A 19,895-nucleotide genomic window follows, 5' to 3' on the forward strand; every position below is an offset into this window, starting at 1 on the left:
CTTATTACCTGCAATTGAAAAAGAAATTTAGAGGATGTATGATGCCAAAATAATTGCACCAATCAGATTTTCTGATTGGGTGTCAAACTTGGTGCCAACTAGAAATAAAACTGGTGAGATCACACTCTGTGTGGATCTCAAAAACTTGAACAAAGTGTCACTAAAAGACAATCACCCTCTCCCTAAAATGGACCGCATTTTACAGAGAATAGTTGGATCAACCAAAATCTCATTGTTGGATGGGTTTTCTAGTTACAATCAAATCTTGGTTCATCTAGATGACCAACCCAAAACTGCCTTTACTACTCCTTGGGGCACATTTATGTATGTGAAAATTCCTTTTAGGATAATGAATGCAGGAGCCACTTTCCAGAGGGATATGGATATATCCTTTGCAAAAGAAATTCATGGTATCCTTGTGATATATCTAGATGATATTACTATATTTTCAAAATCTGACAATCAACATTTGGATCATATAAGGAAAGTTTTTATTAAATGTAGGAAATTTGGAATCTCCTCAAACTCCCAAAAGTCCTTGTTTGGGTTAGAAGAAAGAAAGTTGTTAGGTCACATAATTTCAAAATATGGTATAAGAATAGACCCTGCTAGAATAGAAGCTGTCCTGCAAATAAAACACCCTAGGAACATTAAAGAGTTACAAGCTTTCATAGGAAAATTAATTTTCTTAGAAGATTTATATCTAATCTAGCAGAATTAATTAGATCACTAAACAACATGTTGAAAAAGGACTCCACCAGAAAATGGATTGTTGAGGCTAAAATTTTTTTTGAAGACATTAAACTAGCCTTGACTAAAACATGTGTTAATTAGTCCTAAATTTGACAGAGATTTCATCTCGTTTTCCTTTGCTTCTGAGCACACAATTGTTGCAGGTCTATTGTAGAAAAATGACCAAGGCTATGAAAAACCCATTGTGTTCTTCAGCAATGACCTGAGAGATGACCCATTAAAATATAATATAATGGAAAAACAAGCCTTGGATTTAGTCAAAGCCATTAAGGATTTCAGGGTATACATCTTATATTCTCATATAGTAGCCTATGTTCCTAATTTAGTAGTTAAAGACATCCAAACTCAGGATGTTACTGATGGAAAGAGGGGAAAGTGGATTGCTACTATTTTGGAGTATGATATAGAAATCAAACCTACTAAGTTAAGCAAGGGCCAAGGTTTCACCAAACTCATGGCTAAATCAAACAGTGAGGCTCTAGATATAAACTTTATTACAACAATAGATAATGAAGAGGAGATGGCGACTACAGAAATCAACCAGGCCTTTATTGAATCACCTTGGTATGCTGATATTATTTATGTTTTAATGAATTTACAATATCCTCCTGAATTATCTAGGACTAAAAGTAGGTTTTTGAAGATGAAATCCTTGAAATTTTGTATATTAGACAATGCTCTATTTTGGAGAGATCATGAAGGTAGTCTTATTAATTTCTTATTAAAAGATGAATCTGACAAAGTTTTGCAAGAGATTCATGTAAGTGACTATGGGGGACACCTTTACTGGAAGACCACTACAGATAAAATCCTTAGAGCTGGTTTCTACTAGCATACCTTATTTGCTGATGTAAAAAAATATGTGACCTCTTGTCACAAATGTCAAATTTTTGAGGAGAAGAAAAAACTCTTACCTTTATCCCTCAATACAATCTCTATAAAAATACGTTTTCAGCAATGGGGTTTAGAATTCATTGGTGAAATTCACCCATCCTCCTCTGCCCACCACAAATGGATCCTCACAGCCATAGACTACTTCACAAAATGGATAGAGGCCATACCTTCAAGGCAATCCAAAGATATTGTTATCATAGCCTTCCTTGAAACCAATATTCTATCAAGATTTGGATGTCCAACTAAGCTCATTACTGATAATGAAACAACCTTTAAATCCAAAAGAATGATAGATTTTTGTAATAAATACCATATCACCCTTGGCAATTCCACAACCTATTACCCTCAAGGTAATGGATTGGCAGAATTCTCAAACAAAAGCCTGGTAAACATCATCAAGAAGTTACTGGAGGACAATAAGAAAACTTGGAATAAAAAGCTAGTCAATGCCTTATGGGCAGACATATTGACTACTAAGAAGTCAATTGGTACTCCCCCCTATCAACTAGTTTATGAGATGGAAGTTGTCTTTCCATTCTCTTTGGGAGAACCAATAATGAAGATACTTCAAGAATTGTAGGTTGAACCAAATAGTATCCAAAGGAGAATCAAACAAACTATTCATCTACAACAAACCAGAGAAGAGGTCTATGTCAGGTCTTAAGTTGTGCAGGAAAAGATTAAAAAGATTTTTGATAAGAGAACCGAGGCTGAAGATTTCTACATTGGTGACAAAGTCCTCAAGTGGGATTCAAGGAGGGTAAACATGGGAAATTTGATTTCCAATGGAAAGGTACCTATGTCATTTATGCTTGTAGAGGAAATAATGCCTTATTCTTGAGAGAAATTAATGGTACAGATGTAGAAGGTGGGCCAGTGAATGGTCGAATGCTAAAATATTACTTTGAACCAAGTTACTAATTTTCATTTCTCATTTGTACATACTTTATTTACAAAGTCTAGTTTGGATTTGATGGTGATTTTTGAAGTTGAAGCCTGAAGAGAAGGCCCTAAGCTTTAAAAGATTTACTATCGTAAATATCAATAATGCAGATTCACAAAATGATATTTTGCAAGGTAACATCAGTAACAATTCAAAGGCTACTAGTCTTTAGAGTTCTTGACATTTCACTAGAAAATGCCATCCCCAAGTGGAGCCACTGTTAGGTTCCTATACCAATAGGAGCCATAATTTTGAATGACTAAGATTAAGCCTTGTAATATTGTACATACCTTTGCTTTTGCAAATGTTTTCCATATTATTTAAAAATTAAAAAATGTAAAGAGGGTATGTCCTAAAAGAAAATATTAAAGGACAAAAAAGAAAAGAGAAGGTAAAAAAAAATGAAAATATATGAACCCCAAAAAACAAAAAGAGACCATGAAAGTGTGCAAATAGAAATGCCACTACTATTTACTTTATGCATAATAATGATTTTGTGCAACTTGTTATTCATGCCACAATCCATGGTAATCAATCTGTTTAATCTTGATTATATCATTCTTTGAATTTTATGTTTATAGTTAGAGAATAAAATCTAACCAAACAATTTAATCTTGGTAGATCATTAGATAGGGAGAGAAAATAAAAGGAGCTCATCAGTTTAATCTGAACCCTTGGATGATATAAGGTTAGAACTACATAGATTAATTTTCAAAATAAAAATGGATGTTAAGGGTTTGCTAGCCTAAATGCACCCAAATTAAATGAAGAAAAAATGGTAGGGTAAGTAATGGGTAAGTAGAAGAAAAGTTGCTGAAGTATAAAATTGGTTGGATCAAAATACATGTATCATGCTTAGACACATATTTCTATATGTATGATCAACTATGGAAGCAAAAACAAAGGTTTGCAAGTTAATATGTTTAACTCCCCCTCATTAATTTTCCCCCTTACTTACTAACTTCTTATCCACAAGCATGTTCTAGTACTTTTATTTCTTCAATTCAAAGAGGCTTAGAGCATTTCTCTGACTTTTGGTGGGACAAGACCCTTAGCTTAATGACTTATGGACATCAAGTGTTAGAAACCCCTTCATAAAAGTCATCCCCCTTCATTTCCCTAATAAAACTCTTCTCCCTAAGGTTAAACTCCATTAGCCTATGAAAAGTTAGAAATACCATGTTAAATCCCATTTCATTCAAAAACCCACAAAATATTTTATCCTAAGTTAAGTGTATGTAAAGGAAATGTACAAATATTACATTACACTTAATACTATTTTCATCTCCGCTCATTTCATGTCATATTAATTTCTAATTTAATTATATAGCTCCCATAATCCCCTATTTCGCCTATATAAATAAATCCCTATGTATTATCTCCACCCATAGTTTAACTATAAACTATAGCTTTATTCTATTCCCCCTGATCAAACCCATTTAACCCATCCATGCTTTGCGAAGTTAAGTTAAACCTTCATTAAAACCTGTCTGATCCCTAACCCGATGATTAACCCCGCAATAATCACAATCCACCGTAATTAAAGCCCCTGGGCTCCCCCTAAACCTCCATCCATTTCCTCTGTGCTAGTCTGCCACCCGACTACTATCCGATCATCTGTGCTCAAATCAAATGGCGCACAGCCATATCGGGCTCACCCGAAACCCAACCTTTTCCCACTTGATCAATTAAACTCATGATTAAAACTTAATAAATCCCAATCTGCCAAGGATTAAAGCTCTGGGCCCCCTCGAAGCCCATGCTTTTATCACCTGCGCACCTCCCTCGGCTGACTGTTGTTCGATCACCATCCCCCTCATCTGATGGTCCACATACATATTAGCCTCGCCCAATGGCCGATCGTTACCAGCCCGATAAAGCGGTTTCCCCCCCAACCCCAAATGTTATGGCTCAGGTGCGGAGGTAGATCAGGTGACCCCTCCTCAATACTGCCTTCGCCACAAAAGAGGTGCGATGGATTGGGAAACTGCCTCCCCGCATAAGACAAGACCATCACTGTTCACTTAACTAATCCCGCCCCAAATTTAAAAATTTTCCCATTAAAACCCTAAAAACCCTAGTTTTCATTCCTTTTGCCCTGTTTCACAGTAAAAACTATCAAACCCTTTTGGTGCCACCCTGAACCTCTGCAACACAATTCGACCTCCAATTACTTTCAAAACATTGCCATGACTCCTTCTCCAGACATCCCTGTGCAATAAAACCATCAATTGCCTTTACTGCCAACCTATGTTTTCTTAATGATTGTTGTATTTTGTAGGTAATTAGCAGAAGAACAGAGCTTGGGTAAACAATTTTGATACTAGTCACAAAACTTGTTTACTCCAAGACTCGAAAGGAAATCTATTTAAAAAACTTAATTCAGAAGAAGAAAATAGTTATACACAGAACAATGAAAGAAATCATTCACATAGAGACATTGACTGTTAAAACAAAGAAACCAAACAAAGCATACTATCAAAAGGCAAATAGATCAAAAATATCGAAAGTTGATCAATATCCATTTCCATATGTTGATACATATATAAAAATAAATAATGTACTGTCGAAATGCACAGTAAAAAGTTAAAATGTACAGTAAAAGTAAAAACACAGTAAAGGATATTGACAGGTCAACAGGGTCAAAGGGTATTAGTGTCAAAGCGTATCAGATGAAAGCCAAAAGTGAATTGAGCTTCTAGCATGAGAGATCAAAACAGCAAGGCAACATAAAGGGCTAGAAATAAAACCATAAAAGCCACCAGTACCAAAATGCAAGGGACAACAACAAATAGTTCAATAGTTGTCTCTATCCTCTTGCAAGAAGATATTTTTATTTCCTAGATTAAATCTCAAGTTAGTTTGAGATATTTTGTAACAATTTTTGTATAAATACTTCACAATTTGAAGTATGTAGTGTTGATTCCTAGACATTTGGATAGACTTCTTGATCAAAAGACTGTAAAGCTATTATATCACTGACTGAGCCAGCAAGCTAGATTGATGAAAAAAGACAAGATATTTCACAGGATTCATGTGTTGAGCAAAGTGCAGACAAGTATTCTCTTATGTTATTGTTATCTTTCTTAAATTTTTCCCACAATATTTAATTTATTTCTGAATCTGAATGCTATAACTAGAATAATTTTTCAGAATTTGTTTAATTACACTCTGTTTTAACAGTTAGGCATATAAATGTTTTCAACTAATATCTAAGTTAAGGAATTCTTAATTTCTCCTTAGTTTAGGTTGTTTTCTTGCTAATCCAAATCAAAGGATTCTTAATTTCCCTTTGCTTTCGATTATCCTTTATTCCTCATTTATATCCCGGTCTAAGAATTATTAATTGCTCTCTTACCCTGATTAAAACCATTTCATCCCCCTTGTCTCAAAGACCTGCACTTTACTCTGCTAGCTTGCCCTTTGAACGTTCCCTTTAGTGAGTTGATCAAATTCTGCTGCCCTTCTGTTGACTCCATATCCCAATGGTCTAAAGACCTCATTCTATCCATCTATTTTAAGGATTCCACCATCCAATCTTGAATACAAATAAAAAAACCCCTGAAAATTCATAACTAGCTTGAAATCCCTTCAAACAAAGCTAAATCATATAGAGAGAGCCCTCTCTGAGCCTAGGTTGGCTAGAGCCTATGCTCAAAAGTTGGTTTGTTGTTACCTCAGTCATTTTCTTTCTTCTAATAACTTGTAGAGAAATTTCTAAGTGATAAGAAATGGACCACAGTTTATTTCTAATCTGGTACAGGAAGTCATGGATCAATACAAAATTTGGAAAAGAAAGTACACTCCATATGACCCACAAGAAAATGGCGAGGTGGAGTCTACCAAAAAGGTGATCGAATCCATCCTCACCAAAACAATAAATTTGCATAGGAAGGATTGGGCCAACCAGTTACTTGAAGCCTTATGGGCTTATCAAACCACATGGTGGAATAGCACAGGACATACACCATATGAGTTGGTATAGAGGAAAAACGTTCTTTTGCTAATAGAGTTCTAGATAAAAACCTTTCGAACAATAGTTCAGTTGGGATTAAATCTCTCACAAGAACAACATCAATGTCTATTACAATTAAATGAGTTAGATGAATTTTGAAGAGATGTTGTTCAACAGAACATGTTAGTGCAGCCACAACGCAAAAAGTGGCATGAAAAGTCTATCAAGAAGAAGCAGTTCCAACCAGGTGATTGGGTACTTCTCTATGACTCTAGTTTAAACATTTCAAAGGGAAATTCCATACACGTTGGATGGGACCTTATGAAGTAGTCAAAATTTTTGAGAATGGGGCTATAGAGATCAAATCTTTTGATGGGAAAAATTCAGTATTCCTTATGAACGGGCATAAACTCAAGGTATATTTTCAATCCCTCACAAAGGAGGACTTCATGCAGTAATTGTAGCAACAACCTGAGTTAGAGATGGTAGGTGGCCATGCCAACCTATTACAGATATGATTTTCTCTGTTCTAAAAAAAAAACAATAAAAAGAGAAAAATGACAAAAACTAAAATAAAACAAAAAAATATTTTCCTGTGATTGTGAAAATCAATTTGCTGACATGGTCACAGAAGGATCATCATGAAAACCAACAGGCTGGTAGGAAGATTGAAATTTTAATAAAATGGAAATGTTGATTGATCTTTATATGTGCTAACTGTCACTAAGAAGAAGCAGGTTTTTAAGTGCAGCAACCGAGTTCTTATCCAAGTTTGGGACAACTAACACAGATATTTTTATGCAAGCAACACTCAATTCCCACTGTATTTATTTTTGGTTTGACACTATCCATGCATATTTTGAGGTGAAATTATTCGCTTCTTCCATTTCCTTTTTCGTAAAATTCCCTCTAATTTTCTTCTTTTTATCCCATAAACTTTAACACACTTTTCTTCATACAGAAACTATCCCTATCCGATTTCGTTCTTCCCTCTTTTTCCCCTGAATTTTTTTTCCCAGATCCCTTTTTCGATATGACCTTCTTGGTAGTCTCACTCTTGAATTCCCTTTCATAATTTCTTTCCCATTCTGAAAATTTAGCCCCTTTCCCACTTCTTTTATCCCCCATGGGTCATATTGCAGAATCTGATTCAAGCTTATGAAGCAGATCAAAAGGCATGTTTTGATACAAAAAAGCTGGTGAATAAAACCTCCTTTACGATTTAGCAAAATCCTTCAGAATCAAACCTATGAATTTTATCAGAATTTTTTTTCCATAATATCCTTGGTGCAGGTATATGTGTATGGTGTAGAAATGTTCAGTGCAAGAATGTTCAGTGCAGAAATGTTCAATACAGGAATGTCCAGTGCAAAAATATCTAGTGCAGGAATGTTCAGTGTAGGAATGTTCGGTGCAGGAATGTTTGGTGCAAAAATGTTCAGTGCAGGAATGTTCAGTGCAATAATGTTCGGTGCAGGACTGTTTGGTACAAGACTATTCAGTGCAGGATTGTTCGAGTGTAGAAATGATCAATGTAGGAATCCACACTGCTGAGCACTCTCGAGTACCAAAATACATGTCCTGGTGCAGGAACAATGGTCTTTAATGCAAAAATTTGTAGTGTGGTGTAGGAATACTTGGTGCAAAACGAACATATGGAAAGTTTACTTTAGTTTCATGAAAATCGTGTGCAGGAAGAATGACTGCACCACTTCTAGATTGATAGCATTCAATAATTTTTTATTATGATTAAGCTTTGTTTTATCATTTGCTAAAATAGGAAGGAAATATTTTAGGTACATGGATAGTTAAGTTATGAAATCTTATCTTTTAAAACTACTATGTATACCTTGTGTGAAATAATGAAGTGATTGCGGGATGTGTACGATTTAACCTATCATACCATACTTACCTTTTTGAAAAATCTCATTACCTATTAATGATGACCGAACCTTATACCATACCGCACATGATTGTCATTTTAATCATGACACCTTAATCACTGCCTTCACTAATAATTATCTCTCCTTGTACCACAACCTATCCGTATCGAATTCATCCCAAGGTCTACATTTAATGGTGGAGCATGACCATTAGGATGTCATCAATATAGTGGTGGTTAAATAGCTCAGTTATCATAAGATTTGTTCTAGACATAGCTCCTAAATGACCATGTGATTTTTCTAAAGAATTTTTAGACAGGGTTCAGTGAATTAAGGATGACACCCATGAAAATTGAACCCTGTTATGTGAAAGAGTTAGAACACATGGCCAAGTACTGAAACAATCTTCCATTGTTGTAGGAATCTGGATTCCTCCCGTTTTTGCTGAAATTTAATGGCTTTGACTCGGTCGTGGCGTTAAAATTTGCTCGGACCTTCGATGGGAGCTGAGCCAAGGTAGGATTAGTTGAATTTGTTGTAACAAAACAGTCTATATCACAAGCCATAGAATCACCAGCAAAAGGTGAGAAGTGGCTCAAAAAGGAGAAGATTGAGAAGAAAAAGTGGCGCCAGTTTGTGGTTGTCAGAAAACAAAAAGAGGATTGGAAGAAAGGACTACCACGCACTGCCATGGAAGGAAAATGGAAAGACCTGTTGTACATACTACAAAATTTCCTCACCTGCAAGGGTCACTACTCGTTGACCTTCTTATATCATATTTGGTTGTTGCTACATTTTGAGTTAGGTAAAATTATCAATTTCCCTTACTTTTTGCTAAGAAGCTTGAATAAAATGTCAAAATGAGTTCAAATAATTAAGACAAGCCAAGTTGCATGCAAGTTATACCATCATGGACTGATTACAAGTTTAGTTAAGAAGGAATTGGAGGTCAAGAATATGACTTGGGAAGCATTTTTGAAAGAGCTACAAAAAAGAGGTGTTGGGAAATCCTCTGACAAGAAGAGTGCAAGCAAGAAGGGGAATTCTGAAACCCTAACCCCATTCCCTACCAAGACTAAAGACATAAAAGAGTTAGTGTAGGTAGATGAGCAAGAACTCGTTGTTGAAACCCTGTCTGCATCAAAAAGGAGGACCCAAAGCTCGGTCAAGAGGACTGCCTCTTTGAAGGAAGCCCACATTCAATCAACTTCCTTAATCAATTTGGACAACTCCCCACCTCCTTCACCAGCTGCAAACAACCTTACAGTTCTTCCGGATTTTGTGGCTCATACAGTGATTAGCGAGGGGGAAATTGATGAATAAGACAACACACCCTTGTCAGTTTTTCTTAGAAAAATGAAGAAAATGAAAATGACGTCGACACCTAGTGCAAGTGCAGATAAAGGCCTGACAGAGGATCGAATGGATGTTGAAGTGCAGGGTACTAAAACCCTTCATGATATTAAAATGCAGGAGGATAATGACTAGGGTGATATCAACCTCGATGATGTTGGCACTAGTCTGGAGTCAATTGTTGAGAAAAATCCTGCACAAGAAGAAGTCATTAAGGAAGACCCCATTCTCCACCTGAACAATCAAATAGAAGAACTCAAGCAACGTATCTATGGGTTGGAGGTATTGAACTAGGCTTTGAAAGTACAAGGGACAATCCAGAAACAGAAGAACACAGAGCTAGAAGGAGAAGTGAAGGAGAAAAAATGCCAAGTGAAGATATGGAAATTTTAGGCATCAAATTGTTACGTCATCTTAGAAAGGTGACCAAACGGCTCAAGAAAGCGTAATGCAAGAAAATGAAGACAATGGAAGCATGAATTAGCATACAAATACAGGATTGAAAGAAGGCCTCCTCGTTTTGTTTTTTTTGCAGTAGGTAAAGGTTGTGTGAGGACACACAACAAAATAAGGATGGGAGGATGTTGGTAGGCTAAATTGTCCTATTTTTAACCTCTATCCTACTCTAGACACATGACCTAAACCTCTGTTTTAACCTAAGAACCTATTCATTCCTGTACTTTTCTCTAAAATCATGCACATTCCTGCACCCTCTTTGTATTTTCATATTTAAAGGTTTTTCATGGACTTAATTATTTATTTATGGATTTTATACCTTTAATTATCCTTGCAACTAATATTTGTCTTTCCTAAAGTATTTGATAAGTAAATTTATTAATCATTGTGATAATATGGTCGAGTGCAGGTAGGATTCCTGCACCAGCTGGCGGATTCCTGCATTCCTGTGACAGCTTATTGATAGGTTTTCTACACCAGCTAGAGGATTCTTGCACTCCCATGATAGCTCAACAACTGATGCCTATCTTTGGTAAAGGATCAGTTGACCTCAAGTTGGGTTCGGAGCGGGAAAGAAATCAACGGATGAAGATCATGACCTCTGCCAGATGCCTTAGATTAGCATTTTGTAAATCGTTGAAAGGCTTAGTTAAGCTATAGTTTTGATTTTTTTACAGCCATAGGCCTGAAGGTTTGTATATAATGTAAAATTCTGATAGGAATTAGGGAGTGATGCCATGGTAAAATTTTGTTAAGAGACTGTAGTTACTTTGGAGTATCGCCTTTTTGGGATGGATTGCAGATCCAAGATGTCTTTTTTCTTTTGAAACTAATATAAAGGAATGCGCCAATATGCAGTTTTGTTTCCTATTTGCGTTGTGATGAATCTTTGACCAACTATGTTTCTTGATTTATTAACAGGGAAACGAGCTGGTTGGCCAGGGCCCGTCCAACCCAACTCGTTCTCCCTTTCTTTAAAGGTGTGTTAATTTATTTTAGAGTGCAGGCATGAATTCATTATTTACTTTGATCTTTCTCACAAGTTACATGTTTGATTTCATTTATAGTTATTGTGTTACAGATCCATGGTGTGCAGGCTTAGAAGTATTTGATTTCAATTTACATAAGAATTCCTTTTAATGATTGATTTCATTTTTGCAAGATCGGTACAAGTAGGCTGCCTGTCTAAGTACTGCATGTATTTGTGCATTTCTGATTCTGCAAGTTGATTTCGTTGGTTCAATTTCACAAGTATTTTATTCCTTTCTTTTCGCAAGAGTTATTTATTCCTTCTTGCAATATTAATGTTTGTTTCTAAATTAAGGGAATTATTAATATATGAGGTTTCACTTAAGATTTAATTGTGCTATGATGAATATGGAATAAATGTTGTAGTAACTTACAAGTTTGTGCTTGCAATGAACACTTCCAAAGAAAGGATTTAATTTCATGATTAATTATTGAATGAAACTGCTGAGTTAAAACATAAAAAGGGCAGATCTAAATTACATGCACAACTATCTTAGGAAAAGCCTGATCCACATAACCAGATGATTTCCATAATTATATAATAGATTTTTCCATTTTAAAGAAATATTTACTTTAACTCTTGAAAATCATTTCCTGTCCAGAATCTAAGTTTGGTTGAAGCATCTTCTGCTTGTGAGAATTTACTTACAAAATTTTGTTTTCTTTGCACTCTATTTCACTTAAAGCGCTTTTTATTTTTCAAAAGTAATCTAGAAACTGAGTGCAGAAATATTGATTATCTGGTGCAGGAACCTCAGATCCGATACATGATCAGAGTGTTCTAGCCCAAAGACTTAGAACTTATGCACGAAGGTCAGAACTTCAGTACAAGTACAAAACATCCTTCTGGTATCTAAACCTCATTCCAGTGCAGGCACAATGTTCTGGTATAGGAACGTTGTTGTAGTACAAGAATACCAGTTTAGTGTAGGCAAGTATATCTTTAGAGAAGATAGACACAGTGAATAACTTATTTATCACACTGTCTCACTGAAGGTAAATATAAAGGATCATTTCATTAGTTAAGCTTTTTCACAATCAATTAGGAATCCATTTCAGTTTCTACAAAAGTACTTTTCATTTATTCCAGCACCAGAATTTCTTTGAGTATCAATTGCCGCTTGATCATCATTCTTTTCGATTCTATAAATTTGTGATTTAAGTAGGAATAAAATTAGATAAGGTTCATATCATTTCTTGGAATTTCCTATGCTACGCCTTGAAGTTTATGAAACCCCAGGTTGAAAAATTAAGTGTTGAAAGGAGCTTTCTTAACTGCAATCCCTACACCCAACAAGCTCTCACAATACTATGCTCCTGACTAAAAATGATACTCCATCAATAAGGTACCAACTCAGATCACTCGCCGATCCATAATGTGGGAAGGATCGGATGCATAGGCACCTATATATGTGAGAAGTCCCCTATGTTTCACCAAGCCCGCCTCACGCAAATCTGTTTGGTCAATCAATAACATCCATCGAGAAATCCCTTCCTCTTGTGAAAATTCCAAACTAGAACCCTATTGCAGCAACTGGAAATTATTCTCTTAATTGTTAATTTAATTTAACAAATTATTTATTGTTTGCTACAACAAATACTGAATAAATCACACTACAACCTATACGTCCATCTTCTACCTCCTATACATACACTGCCACCACACTTATTCAACCAACAGTTCATTATAATATAATAATCACCGTACTGTCTCTTATGACCACTTCCCTTCGAGAAAATCCAAACTAGTGAATTCGATTAAACCATCCTTGCAAAATATTGGAATGTTGCCACTCTTTTGTGCAATTCTCATAACATATATTAATAATCCAAGTGTTTAATTAATTAAAAGGTTACAATACTAAGAGGAGGGTAAAAGTACATTAAAATAAAATCACTAAAAATATATAAGAGAAGGTAATTGAAGTTTTAAATTAATTTACCAAGAAAAAAGTAATTAAAAAAGAAAGAAAGAGGCCAAATGTTTATAAAAAAGGGTTATATTATAGAAATATATACTTTAGATTTAAGTGGAATAGAACAAATTACAATGTTTAGATTCCAATTTTTGAAGGGGTAAAATATAAACAACCTTCAAATAAAGTGGAAAATTATTAAAAAGAAAATCATATTATAATATTTAATAATACATAAACTCCTTAGTCAAAGTATTGTTTGACAAATTTATTGATGAACACAAATGGAGTCAATCACAGAAGAAAAAAAATGGAGTCTATAATAGAAGAGAAAGGAAGATTTCTAGCAACTTCATTTAACTATGCTTCACTGCTATTTAGAATTAAGAGAACTATGGTAGGAAAAGATGTTACTATTTATATATTTCCCTCTGATAATAAAAATTATATAAACCAAAAAATTACAAACCAATTGGTAATTCCTGAGTCAAATATAATTGAAAGCTTAGACTTCTTAGACAACAAACAATATGAAATAATTGATTTACAAATAAGCGTTGGGGATTATACACTTATATCACAATCCTTTGTTCAATCCCTATGGAATGACCAGGGTGACAGTATTTCAATGGGTTCACCTTCGATGAAAACACTAGGGTCCTTTATCCTAAATATGAAAAAAAAAGGTTTTGATATTTTCCTACAAAAGGAAAAAATAATGCTATAGGATGTTACATTGAAATCGAATTCAATATCACCAGAAGACGTAAAAGATATTTGAAATGTAATTCTTTAAGAAAACCAGAAGGCACTGCAAAATATGTAGAAAGAAGTTGAAAAAATTATCGCAGACAAAAATGAAGAAGTTTCTTGGCTTAAGGGCCATACTAAAAAATTATTGACATAAATTAAGAAGATTAAGAAGTACAAGAAGTCATTAGAAAACAAGATACAACAACTTATCAAGAAGGAAGTGTCGAATGCATAAATTCAAGTTCAAGAAAAAGGAACGAATACCAATATAGTCAATATCACTACTCAAGAAGATGAAAAACTAATGGAAGGAAAAACATATTCATATTTTGCAGTTTAGACGAAGAGAAATCCAAATGAAGATTCTGTAACCAATTCATTAACATCAGTATTTGAAGTTGTTGATGGTGCTGGACCCGCCAACATGTCAGGGGATCTCCCCGGTAAGAATCCCAACTAGACCTCAGACCGTTTGGTGTAGGTGTCCCAACAATGGGTAGTACAATATTGCCTTGACCGCGGTTGTGCATAGAGGTGAGTAATATGTCCTTGTTGGTAGCAAGGGTGTGACATGCATAGCGAGTCAAGGAAGGTGCATGAATGGATCTAACACACGTAATGGGGTATGAGTGTGACCCTCAGAAACCTATGACAACACGTAGCTTGAAAGGCAATACACGAGAGAGATACATCACAAGCTGGAAAGAAGGTTAGCCAACGATCCAAAATGATGGTTAAACCAACAGCACATCTTGATAAGATTCATACAAACATATATAGAAAAGTCCTTACATACATGCATAAACAACTACATATATCATTATAGTAACCAAGCTAGTTGAAATACAATAAAAACATATGCATGAAATGTGCTCGCTCTACTATATTAAGAAAGTGAAATGTCTAATCATACATACAACTATGACCAACCACTAGTCCTGACAATGAAACGTTCCAGTCACTGCCACTTGCTCCTCCAAAGAGATATACTAGCTCTGCACTGTGGAGAAGCCAAGGCTTGTTACAATACACTCCAAGCTTTCTCTAAGATACACCTATAGGAATCTTGGCTCCCAAAAGCTTGTAAAATGAGTTATGAGGTTATATAAATAGCAAAGGGTGGGGTGACCCTTGACATTCCCCTTTTTGACTCTTCACCTACCCTCATGACTCTTCAACTACTACATCATTGTTACACTCTACTATTGACACTTGGTCTCTCACTTTTACAAGATGTTACATTACAATCTACACATGTACCCATGTGAGACAAAACAAGCTTGAGAAAGCCATGCAAGATACCACTAAGACTCGGACAGCTGTGGGAAGACCAAATCTTCAACATCCTTGCGATGATCGACGGTGGCAAACTGATGGCAAGCTTGGCAGCCCATGATGGTGTCTGCGTGCTCCATGGTGACATCCCACTGAAAGCGAACTCTTGCCTCTATTGCATCTGGGTACACTGATTTGGAACCTTTGACCAACTCATCTATTAACATGCACATCATAGTCTTAATTATAGTTGGACCAGCAACATACTGATGCATAGTGTCTGCGCTGATCTCCAGGTCTGTGCTGGTGGCTACATGCATCAACTCATCAAAGTGCATGTCAAGCTCTAGTAGGACTTGGTCCTTTGTCTTCGCCTTGGTGAGTATGCCAATGGATGGGATCTCATGCATGTGTACAATGACATCCATGATTCTGAAAACCTCTGCATGTGAAGCCTGCAAACCGGTGATGAGATGTGGGAGTTCCTCATAGTTCCATATCTGACTCTGGATGTGTGCCTTCAACTCTGCTACCTTGGGCTTCATAATATTTGGCAAGTGGAATGGGGTTCATTTTTACCTCATTGTCCATGTTTGCATGTGATTGACAACAATGTGCAAATTTGACAAGATGTGTTTTCTCTTAGCACAGTGCTGCTACCAACCGTTGAGATGGACAACTGGTTTATGCACGGTGATGAATCTGGTATACAACAATTGAATGAATGCTTCGAGAGATGATACTTCATCTAGTATCACTTTCCTCAACTCTCCTCTGGTAGATGTTGTAATCTTTTCTCCTTCTTAGTTGTAACTCCTTAGCCATGCACTCGTTCTCAGCTATCAAGAATCGTACACTCTAGCTAGTGGCTTCAGCATATGTTCTAGTAGCATCGACCAATGCTATTGGATACTTGCACACATCAGATATGATCAATCGTTCTTCAAACTGTGCCGGAGATATGTGAACATCTGGAGTGGGCACTGTACCTGACTTCACAACTCTGTGTTGTGACTTGTCGAAAGATATGTTTTGCATTTCTGCCTCCGGATTGTCTTCAAGGATCTTCATGTCTTCTTGATTGCTTGGGACTTGCTCTACTTCCAGGTGTGTTGAATGCGGTGGGGTGACCTCTTGGTTTTGAGGCATGAGGTTAATATCTTGATCTAACTCTAGTTCGACTATATCCATGTTCATCTGCTCTAGCATCTATTTAATCTCTTGAGCTAAGTCCTGCTCCTGTGACTACTCACCCTATTTTCTTTGTTCTAGCTTCTTGGATGAGTATACAACCTGTATGGCTACAGTTTCATCAACCTATGCACATCACGTCTCCTGTTGTGTCTATCTTTGCTGCGCTTCCTTCTCTCTTCTGCACAGCTCCTGTTCTTCCCAGAGTTTCCGTTGTAACTCCTGCCACTCCTTCTCTATTTCCTCCATCCTTTGTTTCTCTCTTTTCCTTTGCACGACCTCTTGTCGTACTGTCACCTATTAGCCTCAATCTCCAAAGATACTTTCACCACAAGTGGATATGCTTTGACCTTACATATTTTCTTTGCCTCTACACTGTAAACAACCTTCCTCCTACCTTAGTAATGCATAGGTGTGAAACCCTCTGTTGTTGTCGGTGGTTCTACTCTCTCCGATGCCACTTCCATTTCATCTTGATATCCTTATCTATGGAAAACTTGGTGTCTTCATAGATAAGAAAGCTCATTAACACTCACTCAACTACATCTCTAGTTGCATGTTAGAAAATTATATATTACGGAGCAATGGAACACATAAAATATTGCAGAAATATAAACACAGAAAACGCACAAAACAAGAGAGACACAGATATACGTGGTTCACCCAGTTTGGGCTACGTCCACCCCGAACAGCCAGTCCTTCCTTTCTATTATCCAGCAAAATGAAGAGATACAACCTACAACAAAACCGTTGTAATATCCTCTGTTTTCTCTCACAGTCTCACCTCTATGTTTCTCGCTCACCGAATACACATCTATCTCACAGCCTCAAATACAATGCCCTCATATAAAGAGAGGGGTTGCCTTCTAGGGCAAAAAACCCTAAACTAAACATAAGTTCTACCATCAGATCATCCGCCTAATGAACAGCCCAGATTGACTAGAAATTACTATACTTTTACAAGGCAATTTTACAGCTGTTTTTAGCTTCGGGGGCACTGACCCCGAAACCCCCCGCCAGGGGGGGGGGGCGGCAGCGATTATTTTTACGGGCGGCGTTGCCGCCCCATTTTGAACTGGGGTCCAATATGCTGGTACTATAGAAGATAATCAGGCTCCACATCCAACATTGCACTCTCAATGGTGTCTTTTGACCCTTCTCTTTGGTAGGCCATTGTACCTGTACTATGAAGAGGCAGACAAACACCTGTGATACCTAGAGACATAGCAACACTCATGGAAAGAAATCCGTCAGTTGAAAACGAAACCAAAATGGAGTATTGACATGCAACATACCTGTGTGACTGAATGTGAAGATTATGCAATTTTCACCGGGAGGCTGGGAGACTAATTGCAAAAACTACGCAAGGCATAGTCTGAGCTATCGGGAGGATGACTGACTACTAGAACTATGAAATGCACACTCCACCCTAGCATGTTAAGGACTGAAACTGCGTAATGTGTAGTTTTAGTCAGTAGTGACATGCAAACCAGAAAACTACATTGCACAATTTCTAGGGCTCGCAAGGCACTACCTCCCATAATTGTGCAATGCAAGCTTGGAGGCCAGTTCTTGGCAAGATTTTCGTAGTTTGTGGAGGGAAGGAAGAGCCTTCACTTCCATAAATGTGCATTTTTTAGTCGGGCAAGGCAAGGTCTGGGTCAAGGCAACCTAGACCTACTGACGGGAGACTGAAAACATGAGAATTCTGAATGCATGGTGAATTTGAGTGCAAACAAGAGTTAATAATCATGCATGCAAACAGTGAGTGCAAGATTCAGAAAACAGGAAAGCAATCATGTGTGTGAAGTGAGTCACTGCAATGACAACTATTAGTGCAGAAACAGTGTCATGCATGCAACAATAGTGAGATGCAATGAAAAAATGAAACTTTACTTATACAAGCTAACATACATCAAAACAACAACAAGCGTTCATTGAAACCAAGCAAACAACACTCACACAAGTCGAAATACAAAAAGCAATATAAAAGAAATAAAAGACATGAAAAGTGGACTTACCTAGGAAAAGATGGGCAGAATGTGCGAAAGTCTACTAGATGTGATGTGGGATGTCAGAGCTCCAAGATTAATGTGAGGAATGAGCTCTGCAGTGTCGAGTAAATAAGTTTTGATAAGGATGAGGCTCATGACGCGCATGCCACAAATCTAGGAAAAGTCAACACTTGGCGAGAGGTTTCTAAAATGATATTTGCATGTAACTTCCAGCTGCTAAAAATAGATCCCTAAAATATAGGGATGTTTTTTCGCTTTTTTATTTTTTGGGAAAGGAAGCCCATGAATGCAAATCAAGATTTCTCAGTCCTAGAGGGAACCAGTCAAACTGAAAGCACATGTAGCAGTTTGCAAGCCTGAGGATGAAATTTGCATAGTTTTTGGGCTGAGAAAGAGTGGTTTTCCCTCATGCATTACACCATTTCTGGACTGAAGCCCTCGATGCCAGTCAGAATTGCACATTTTTTGAGCTAAAGCCTAGTGCCAGGCTGAATTGCAGAATTTTTAGAGGGAACGCTGCCTGGTTGGATTGCACATTTCCCAACAGATAGCCTAGTAGGATTGTGCAATTTTAGGATGGAAGGTTGGTTCCCCTCTAGAATTACGCAATTCTCAATGTGAGCATCTCAGCCAGAAAATTGACTAAGTCTGAAATGATAGCCTGCAAGTGAGAGACAAACAAGTTTATTAACACAAGCTCGGAAGCCACTAAAACTCAACTGATGCCTATGTACTTGGATAGTGCAAGACATGTTGCTAAGGATGGTTGGTAGGGAGGCTCCAAAACGAAGCTAAGGAAAAATTTTGGAGGGTGGTTGTAGCCACCACAACACTTGGCGACACACTAGTAGAGATCCAACTCTTTGAATGGACCTTGTTTCATGAAAAGAAAGTCTAACTCCTTTGGAAGAATTGTTCAATTCTTAGATCATGTTGATTCCCACACTAGCTTGATTGAAAGATATAGCACCTACCATACTCTTGGTCGATTAGAACACATTCTAAGCCAAGTCAACATAGTTGTTTTGATTAGGGAGGAGGGGTATATTGGCACACAAGAAATATGATAGTCAGAGTTTAAGTTTCATCTCTGGTGTTGCTCTGGTTCTAGCAAGCTTGGACAGTACCCTGGTGGAGTCACGCAGGAACACAAGCATCACTCCACTACCAGTGAGCCTGGTAAGTACCCTGGTGGAGTTACTTGCATCACCTCTCTACGCAAGAATTCTTTCTCTTGTTTCGCCTTATTCATTTTTTGTGTTTTCAAAATTTTTCATATTTTCATTTTTATTTTTTATTTTTTCAAAAAATATGCATAGCACTTATTCATTTCAGAGGCAGAAGAGTGATCCCGACTTATTGAGAGGAGAAGAGGTTGTTCCTTCAAAGAAGTATTTTGTATATACCTCTGACATACTTGTTGAGGTTTTCCCCCTCACCTTACTTTACTTGACTGCGCTGACAAGGGTTAACCCAAAA

This window comes from Pinus tabuliformis, chromosome 8 (assembly GCF_031772625.1).
Source record: "Pinus tabuliformis cultivar Carrire ecotype Pingquan chromosome 8, CPIR1, whole genome shotgun sequence".
NCBI lineage: Eukaryota > Viridiplantae > Streptophyta > Pinopsida > Pinales > Pinaceae > Pinus > Pinus tabuliformis.